Genomic DNA, 10,861 nt, shown 5'->3' with positions numbered 1-10,861 from the left:
TATGAGTGAGTAAATTGGCTAGGAGAGACAGGAAGTATTTGAGGTGTGAGATGCAAGATACGAGATGTGAAGTGCGATCTCGGCCACCACCAGGATACGGCTCACAATCCTGATGACATTATGGCAGCTAGTGCCCACACAGTCCAAAGTAAAAAGACAATGATGTTAGTAACAGAAAGACAATGCGGTAACCTCGCCAAAAGCTGGGAAGCGCCACCTAGTGGCAAGGAGACTTTACTATGGAAATCAAACTGCGAGGCCAGTTTGGGCTCCCACCAGCAGGGCGTCAGAATCCCCAGGGTTACTCTATCTTCAGCTAGCTTGATAAAATCAAATTTACCAAGCATTATCATCTTAATAATTAGTGAGGAGGTTTTGGTTTTTTGTTTTGTTTTGTTTTGTTTTTCTGAGAGGCTTTTGGATTTAGTTTTTTTTTTTTTTGTTTTTTTGTTTTTTAGGCAAGACTACTTTGCAAGGTTGGGTGGTGGTGGCATCTGCCTTTAATCCCAACACTTGAACTCAGAGACCCACCTGCCTCTGCCTCTCAAGTACCAAGGTTAAAGCACCAGCAGGGCTCAGCTGCAACAAGTGTTCTTAACCACCAAGCCATTCTTCTATCTCTCTCAAAATTGTATTTATTTAGAGAAAAACATTCTGAAGCAAAGATGGAAAAGTGTAAATAAAGTAGAATAAAGTAGAAAAGACCAGGTATTAGACATCGATTCATTTAGTGAGTTATTGAAAGCACTGCTGTATTGCATAGTTATCAAGCATGACTTCCCTTGCTACCTGGAACAGAAAGACCTGGAGCCAAAACAATGGGTCATTTCCTTTAACAACCTGCTGACTGCCACAGAGGCTTCTATAGGATCTTAACTGTTCCCTCCACCTTGTGGGTTTAGAGCCCTGGTTCTCAGGTTTCCTAATGCAGCCACTCTTTAACACAGTTCTTCGTGTTGTGGTGACCCCCCCAGCCATAAAATTATCATTGCTACTTCACAGATGTAATTTTTACCACTGTCATGAATTGCAATGTAAATATCTGATATGTGACCTCTGTGAAACAGTTGTTGTCCCTAAAGGGGTCATGTCATGATCTACAGGTTGAGAACCACTGTTTTAAAGTATAAAATGAGAATACAAACTGGACCCGATACTGAGGCCTTTCAGGAACAATTCTTACTTCAGTCCATCCATGGCATCTCTTCTCTTCCACTCCCCTCTGTGTCAGAGTGCTTACTCCAGAAAGGTAAATATTATTTAAAGAGATGGTAGGACTGGAGGGATGGTCCAGTGGTTAGGATCATTTGCTGTTCTTTTAGAGAACCTCGAGTGGTTCAATTCCCAGCACCCACATGGTGGCTCACAACTGTGCTCCTCCAGTTCTTCGAATCCAATGCTTTCACCTGACCTCTGTAGACATGGCACACGCCTGGTGCACAGACATACTCGCAGGCAAAATACTCATAAATGTGAAATAATAAAAAATTAAAAACTGATATGGTAAAGAGAGGTGTGCTGGTGCATGCCTTTAATCCTACCACTTGGGAGGCAGAGAGAGCTCTGTGAATTCCAATTCACAGGGCTGTGTAGTGGGACCCTAATGGAAAGAGAGAGAGAGAGAGAGAGAGAGAGAGAGAGAGAGAGAAAGAGAGAGAGGAATTTTGAGGTGGTAGTAGGCCAATGCTTGAGATATTTTCCATAGATTTGAAATGTTTGATAATTTAAAAAATTAGCTTATTAATAAAAAACATTCAAATTACTAGAAGTATTGCTGTTTGCTATGGTGCTGGCATTGAACCCAGGGCCTCATGCATATCATCTAAGCACTGTGGCATGGGGCTAAATCCCCACTCATGTAACAATTGACCGAGCCACTTATATTTGTGATGATATAAAGATGTTCATCAGATTTATCATATGCATTTGCATCCTAATCTGGGCCCCAGGTCCTTTGTGTTTCGTGTTGCAGGATTCGAACAGATAGTTTAAATCCACAGTCCCCAAAAGCACGTGGTCAAAGACAAAGCCTTTGTGCAAGTTAAACAACAACAACAACAACAACAATGCCTTACTGACCTGTGTAAGAGTAGAGAAATCTTGGGAAGTCCTTTCAAATCACCCTGTCACTGAGCACTGAGGGATGGAGAGGGTGGGCACCCAACCGAGACAATCCTGGAACAAGCGTTCCTTGATCTGAATTGGAGTTTACTGGCACATCAGAAAGTTATCCTAGGGACTGAACTAACTCTATCGATGAAACCTGAGCCTCACAGACTGCCCCTGTGTGTCTTGCTTTTTCACCGCTTCTAGCAGTTAATATAGTGTTTTCTCTATTAGTTGCCTAACTGGAATTATTTTCATCATTAACTATTTCAGATATGCAGAAAATAATATTGTAACCCCTTGCCTATTATATGAGTTTAAATGATGTGACACTTTGCCATCTTTGCCGCAGACATTTTATAATATAAATGTGGATACATACATACACACACACACACACACACACACACACACACACAATGTTATGAATATATCTGAAGCCACGCTTCCATCAAAGAGCCATTATTCCAATCAGTGTATCATTGCACGGGTTTTTGCTTTGACCATATACGTGTACATATACATTATTTGTATATGTAAATTTTTTTCTCATTAAATTTGTTTTAATGGGCCTCAAAATCCTGTGACAGACTTTTGGTCAAGTTGTTTCCATTAAAAAGTACTGACTTTGAAAACTAATAACTTAAAACTGCCACACACACACACACACACACACACACACACACACACACACACACAAATGGTCCACAAAACAGTCTTTCCTTCTGACGGTTTTATGATGCATGGTCATCATTAACTAGTCTTTTACTATTAAGCTTAAATGGCCAATTGAGACAAACAGTTCTGAGGCCGTTCATCCACCACTGATTAGGACTGGGGTGGCAGGTGTTAGGGATAATATACATTTAGCCTTCTGAGCCTTCTGGGAAGACTTGGTGACTTTGCCAGCTCCAGCAGCAGCCTTCTTGTCCACAGCTTTGATGACACCCACAGCAACTGTCAGCCTCATGTCATGAATAGCAAAATGACCAAGTGGAGGATAGTCAGAGAAGTTCTCAGCACACATGGCCTTGCCAGGGACCATATCAACAATGGCAGCATCACCAGACTTCAAGAATTTGGGGCCAGCTTCCAGCTTCTTACCAGAATGATGATCGATGTTTTCTTTAAGCTCAGCAAACTTACATGCTATGTGGGCTGTGGGCTGTGTGACAATCCAGAACAGGAGCGTACCCAGCACTACTTTGGCCCGGATGGTTCAGGATAATCGCCTGAGCAGTGAAGCCAGCTGCTTCCATTGGTGGGTCTTTCCCCCCTCCGTCCCCAGACAGGGTTTCTCTGTATGGACCTGGCTGTCCTGGAACTCACTCTGTAGACCAGGCTGGCCTTAAACTCAGAAATCCACCTGTCTCTGTCTCCCAAGTTCTGGGATTAAAGGTGTGTGCCACCACTACCCGGTTGATGGGTCATTTTTGCTGTCACCAGCAAAATTGCCTCATCTAATATGTTTGACTGACACATTCTTCACATTGAAGCCCACATTGTCCCCAGGAAGAGGTTCACTCAAAGCTTCATGCTGCATTTCAACAGACTTGACTTCAGTTGTTACATTGACTGGAGCAAAGGTAACCATCCTGCCAAGTTTGAAAACACCAGTCTCCACTTGGCCCACGGGGCCAATACCCCCAGTTTTATAGACATCCTGGAGGGGGAGTCCCACAGGCTTGTCAGTTGGATGTGTTGGCAGCAGGATATAGTCCAACACTTCCAGTAGCGTGGTGCCACTGGCACTGCCATTTTTGCGGGTGACTTTCCATCCCTTGAACCAAGGCATATTATAGCACTTGGCTCCAGCATGTTGTCATCATTCCAACCAGAAATTGGCACAAATGCTACTGTGTCAGGGTTGTAGCCAATTTTCTTAATGTAGGTGCTGACTTCCTTAATGATTTCCTCGTATCTCTTCTGACTGTATGGTGACTTGGTGGAATCCATTTTGTTGACATCAACAATTAGCTATTTCACACACAGGGTGTAAGCCCGAATAGCATGCTCACAGGTCTGCCTGATCTTGGAGATACCATCTTCAAATTCACCAACACCAGCAGCAACAATCAGGACAGCACAGTCAGCCTAGGATATGCCTGTAATCATGTACTTGATGAAGTCTCTGTGTCCTGGGGCATCAATGATAGCCACATAGTATTTGCTGGTCTCAAATCTCCACAGCGAGATGTCAATAGTGATACCACGCTCATGCTCAGCTTTGAGTTTGTCCAAGACCCAGGCATACTTGAAGGAGCCTTTTCCCATCTCAGCAGCCTCCTTCTCAAACTTTTCGATGGTTTGTTGGTCGATTCCACCATATTTGTAGATCAGGTAGGTGGCTGGTTGTGGTGGGCTTGCTGGAAACCACGTGTCCAATTATGAGGATGTTGATGTGAGTCTTCCTTTCCCATCTTTGCTTTGAATTAGTGGTGGCTTTCACAACACTGCGTTCTGACGGCAAACCCATTTGGGGGTTTGGGAGGAGTTGTGTTTGTAAAATTATATGCACATCTTTATGTTTAACGTAGTCTGTTGAAATTTGCTTTCATTTGACTTCATATAACACTTTTGAAATTTGTCCTATGGGCTATATGTACATATGCTTTACTCACTTTAACCATAGATGGAGAATTAGTGTTTTATTGAACTTTTAGATTATATTTTTATTTAAGTGCGTGTGTTGGGTGTGTGAGTATGTGCCATAGCATGCTTGTGAAGACCAGGGGACAAGTTTCAAGAGCTAGTTTTCTCCTTATGGGTCCTAGGAATTGAATTCAGGTCATCAGACTTGGCAGCAAGCCCCTTTGTCCGCTGAGCCATCTCTGTTGTCCTAGAGTGCTTTTGTATCGTTCCTTCTTCATTGTTCTGATGTAGTAAACACTCCCCAGCTATTCTTCCTTGTGTCTATGTGGGCAAGTTTTTCTGCAGAAAAATCACCGAGTACTGGCACCAGGATACCCCTAGGCTGAACCTGACACTCAACAGAAAGTCACATCCTCTCCTAGGCCAGTATTTCCAGTCAGAGGGCTGTCAAGAATTATCTCTTTACTGCTTCAATTTGTAACTTGCACTTGTAATTACCAGCAGGCAGAACTTGTGTTTGTATGTTTTACTGTTAGGTTTTCTTTTGAAACCCACCTGTTTATGTTCTTGGGCCCATTTTTATAGGTGTTATTTTCTCTTTCGTCTGTTTCTATTTATTATGGATTTTGCCATTTTTTTCCCCTGGGCATTATGAACACTTTCTCTCACGTATTATTTGGTGTCCTTATCGTGCGTTTGATAAACAGAATTATTCAATGCAGCACAATGAAAGTTGTGATCTACCTCATTTGTTTAAGGTGAGGCCGGCAGTCGTCCTGAGAGAAAGCACCTATTTGGCCTTACTGTCTATATCAGCTGGTTCTCTGTCCCGACTGATGCTCACGGGAAGAGAAAAATACTAGATGGATTCTTAAAAATTGAACCTAAGTGCATAGAGGCATGGTTCTGATACTTTGATTTAATTGGGAATCTGCCTGTACTGACGCTGAAGGTCCTTGTCCCCAATTGGTTTTTGATCGATCAAAAAAGATGCCAGCGGCCAATGGCTGGGAAAAGGGAGATGGGGGTGGGACCCTTAGAGTTGCGCATGCTAAGATACAGGGAGAGAGAGGAGATCTGTGGTAATTGAGGGAGAGAGACATAACAGACTCAGAGAAGATCATTCAAAATGTAGGCAGAAAAAGGAAAGCAGCCCATGGAAGGGCTTCCGGGTAGCGTCTTGGGCAGCAAAGACCAGTGGGCATCACAGAAGGTAACTGGGCAGCAATGTTAAAGGTAGATTTGGAAGGTGTTCAGCCAGGAGTACCGGAGAGATGGGCACGCTAGCTGCAGGAGGCTTAGAAGTGCCCAGCCACTGAGCCAGTAAGTCATGTTAAAAACACTCTCATGTCTGTGTGTCTTTCATCCTTGGATTCTAAGAGACTCTGGACGGGGTGGCTGGTAGCATGGCCCGTCCATTAGCATAAAGATGGGTAGCTAAAAACTGCATGCCGCGTCAGTGGACAACTCAAGACTGTCCATAAGAAAATACGGTTGTAGGCGAAGGTTTTCCCTGGCCAAAGGGAAGAACTTCACCTCAAATCAAAGTTTCAGCGCTTGTCTTGTTTTCTTTGGAGAGAGTAGAGGCTGAAGTAGGCAGAGTGTTTTTTTTTTTCATGTTTCATAATTGCCGCTCTTCACATTTGTTGGTAGGAGTGTAAGGTGTGGTGTTTGCTTAGCATGTGTGAGGTCTTGTTTTCTACCACAGAGACAAGGGGGGTGCAGGGAGAGAAGGAGAAAGAGGGGCGGCGGGGGGGGGGGGGGGGGGGGGAGATAATTAAAATATGTTTTGGATGGAAATAGGGATCATCTATAAAAAGATAGTAAGTGGTGACTCACATTGTTGGTAGAATTTCTCCCACAATCTGCAAGTTGTGTGTGAATGCCAGCTGAGATTTTGTAACACCTGGTGCCTCAAGCTTGGACATATGTTAAGAAATTGCTTTCCTGGAAGGATTGTGGCCACTTTTTCAATGCAACATGAAGTAGCTCTTTGACAGATAGATGCTTGTTCAAACTGACCTGGTCATCACTGCTTCCCACCCAGAAAAAAGAAAATCGGTACAGGCTATTCTTAATAACTGTGAGAACCACAGCCTACCATTAGACTGAGCACAGGGACTACAAGGGAGGAGTTAGGGGAAGGACTGAAGGAGCTGAAGGGCCTTATCTGGCATCTGAGAGGGGAGGCTCTTGGTCCTGTGAAGGCTCCATAGATGCCCTAGTGTAGAGGAATGCTAGGGCGGTGAGGTAGGAGTGGGTGGGTGGGTGAGGGAGCACCCTCATAGAGTCAGGGTAAGGGGGGATGGGATAGGGAGTTGTAGAGGAGAAACCGGGAAAGGGGATAACATTTGGAATGTAAATAAATAAAATATCCAATTAAAAAAACTGACATGTGCTGTCAAGATGGCATTTCCTTGAATAATTTTACCTACAAATAAAACCTAGTGTACCTTCTGGAAAAAAAAAATTAACTATGAGAATAGGAAAAGATACATTCCCTATAAGACTATGTAGCTGAATCAACCCGAGCTTGAAAGTCATCTATGAATTTACCATTATCCTCATTATGCAAACCATTTTAAAGCAAAAAAATTAAGAAGCAGCCTATTCATCATTGGTAATGCCAAACATGTGGCCTGTGCTTCTGACGCTCCGTTCCCATGTGTGCAATTATTCATTTTAACCCAATATGATGTAGTAAAGTTCATCTGCTCTATACAGTTTTCTGTGCCATTTTCTATATCACTATATACTCTTCTAAAACATCACTCTATGAAAAACATATGGCTCATGGGTAAAGGCCTTTGCTGCCAAGTCTGATGACCTGAGTTGAGTCCTGGAACCCATGTGACATGGTGCGAGAGGATCAACTACTACAAGTTGTCCTTCGTCCTCCACAGGTGGGCTGACGTATGCATGCTTTCTCACCCCAAGAAACAACTAAGTTAATACACATAAACAATTAAAACAAAACAAAAGTTTGTGCAATATATGCATGCAAAAGCATTTTCGCCAGTATTTTTACTCTTACAAACAAGGTGTTAGAGTTACTGCTCTGCTTGGCAGATAATAAATGTCAGGCTTACTAATGTTTTCAATATCCAATGGGATCCATTAGCGGCCATTTACTAGAGTGCTATTCAGCAGACATCTCCACCATATGTTAGGTAACCATTAATCTCAGAGCCATTTCTAGCACTGCATGCAATGAAATGAATTAAAAAACCCATGAATTGTTTCAACATGAATTCAAATGAATACTTTCTTTCACAAGTCACACGCCAAGAGGATGAGTTTAAGATATCTATACATATAGATATAGATATAGAGATAGAGATACACATTTATAGAGATAGATATGTGTGTATCTCTATCTCTATATCTATATTTATATCTAAAATATATCCTGCTCAAACACACATACACATACCTCTTTGACTCGAATCATTATTTTTTACATCCACACCATAAATTTTTGGAAATTGCTACTTTTGAAATGTATGTAGTTTGCAACTGTGAGTTAGCAAATATTTAGATCAACTCATGGCTAATTGAGTTTAGTTAGTAAAGTATGATTTCAGAGAACATTCTTCCATGGACTAGATCCATTATCCTATATAATGGAGTCACTTGACTTCAAATGAAATTTATTGTTTTCTATTGCTCTTACATTCAACCCTGAAACAAACATTTGAACACCTACCAGGGACAGGTATTTAAAGATATTTAGTTTTCTTTTGCTTGTTTGTTTGGTTTTGTTTTTAATAATCTAGCAGTTCTTAACCTGTGGATCATGACTCTTTGGAAGTTGAATGACCCTTTCATAGTGTACTGGCTGGTTTTGTGTCAACTTGTCACAAGCTAGAGTTATCACAGAGAAAGGAGAAAGGAACCTCCTTTGAGAAAATGCCTCCAGAGATCCAGCTGTAAAGGTATTCTCTCAATTATAGATCAAGCAGGGAGGGCTCACTGTGGGTGGTGCCATCCCTGGGCTGGTAGTCCTGGGTTCTGTAAGAAAGCAAGCTGAGCAAACCATGGGAAGCAAGCCAGTAAGTAACATCCCTCCATTTTCTCTTCATCAGCTCCTGCTTCCTGACCTGCTTGAGTTCCAGTCCTGACTTCCTTTGGAACGGCAATGTGGAAAATGTAAGCTGAATAAACCCTTTCCTCCCCAACTTGCTTTTTGGTTATGATATTTTGTGCAGGATTAGAAACCCTGATTAAGACACATAGGGAGATATCCCACCTATCAGATATTTTCATTATGATTCGTAACACTAGCAAAATTACAGTTATGAAGGTAGCATTGAAAACAAACTTATGGTTGGGGGTCACCACACCATGAAGAAATGTATTAAAGGGTCACAGAATTAGAAGGCTGAGAATCACTGCTTATAAGCCATCTTCTGTTGTCAGTTTTAGGGTCTATATGGCAACACCTTAGAATTCTGTGACAACTTGTGGGGAGCCGCAGCTGGTCTCTGGCCAGAGCAGAGAGCATTGAGATAAACAAGCCTTAGTTGGAAAAGCTGTGTGCCTCTAGTATATGATGCAAACTGATATGATTTCTTGTAGCCTATTATGCTTTGCCATGTAGCTGATACTGATTGGGACCAGGGAAAGTATTTAACCCACAAGGGCTGGGGGCTGGATAGAGATTAGGAGTAAGTATATGGATAGTAAGTAAGATGTGATAGATAGTGAGTAAGTATGTATAGATAGGAGTAAGTAAATATAGATAGTAAGTAAGATGTGAGAGATTAGGAGTAAGTATATAGAGATAGTAAGTATGTAGAGAGAGAATAGTAGTAAGTATGTATAGAGATAGATATAGATATGGATATAGATATAGATAGATATAGATAGAATTAGAGGTAAGATGTAAGATTTAGGAGTAAGTATGTAGAATTAGGGCTGGTGATGGGTTAGGAGAGATTTAGGAGTAAGTATGTAGAATTGGGGCTGGTGATGGGATAGGAGAGAAGATGTAGATATAGAAGTAAGATGTAAGGATAGATGTAAGATGTAGAATTAGGAATAAGTATGTAACTAATAAGATGTAACTAATAAGATGTAAGTAGTAAGTAAGACGTAAGAAGAAGATATAGAAGAATATAAAAGAAGCTAGCTAGAGAAGAAGTAAAAATGAAGGTTCCTGATTAAACTGCATGGAGAAGGGCTCGGTGTTTGCCTCCTTATTTCCACTGGACGGGTAAGGCGGCCAACAACAACTAAATTTCTAAAAAAACATAGATACATTAACTCTTTGATATACATGTATGCAAACTATGGTTGATAAATGACCTCAGGGGCCCAGCCTCTCTCACATTCACCTTGTAGGGGGAGAGAGTAATAGAAGGAAGAGGGCCCCTCTCCTAGATGGGGGCCAGCTCAGTGTGCTCACCTGGCAATAGTGTGTCTCTTTTTAAAATGTATGGAGACTACCTGCCCACTTTAGAGTCCTTCCATGGCTGTAAATCAGCCCCATGGAAAATTGGGATCTGGGAGGTCCCACCATTTTCTTCTAGAGTTTTGAACTCCCCTGTAATTTGGTGGGATGGCTGTACTTTCATGCATGCTCAGCCAGACAGCTTCGATTCTGTCCTAGGATTCCAGCCCTTCCTGACAGGAGGAGCCCCGTTGTCAACAGTGGTTTCCCAGCCAGTGCCTCTGGCAGCCGTGCATAAGGGTGTGCAGAAGCTGGCTGTGTCTTTATTGTATTTTTAGATTCACTTATTTTTATGTGTATGTTTGCCTGCACATATGTACGGTCACATGTATGCCTTGTGCCCCCAGAGGTCAGAAAAAGGTATCAGAGCCTCTGCAGCTGGAGCTATGATGTCTATAGGTGACTGTGTGTGTGCTGGGAACAGAACCTGGGTCCTCTGGAAGAGTAGCAAATGCTCTTAACCAACAAGCCATTTCTCCAGGCCCCAGTTGGTCAGTCGGTTGGTGTCTTGATTTTCACACTCAGAACTAGAACATTGCTGACCCTACCAAGATGGTAGACCTCTTTGTTTCACAGTTCCCAAGGGACACCAGGTCATGAGTCATTATGGTGTAGGGGACTAAAAGACATGACAATGTCACAAAGATATCTCATCATACCTCATCTGAGAATAATGTCTTACAGGAAGAAATTGTTATGTTCTAGTCAGTG

The 10,861-nt window shown here is 42.2% G+C and overlaps 1 pseudogene; it reads right to left on the bottom strand.

The window, feature by feature from the left end:
* Positions 1 to 2,920: 2,920 nt before the first annotated feature.
* Positions 2,921 to 4,582, bottom strand: LOC116104558 (annotated as a pseudogene).
* Between the last annotated feature and the right edge of the window lie 6,279 nt (positions 4,583 to 10,861).

This window comes from Mastomys coucha, unplaced genomic scaffold (assembly GCF_008632895.1).
Source record: "Mastomys coucha isolate ucsf_1 unplaced genomic scaffold, UCSF_Mcou_1 pScaffold22, whole genome shotgun sequence".
Taxonomy (NCBI): domain Eukaryota; kingdom Metazoa; phylum Chordata; class Mammalia; order Rodentia; family Muridae; genus Mastomys; species Mastomys coucha.
The sequence above is the reverse complement of the archived record's forward strand: the minus strand, read 5'-3'. Positions and strand labels throughout refer to the sequence as shown.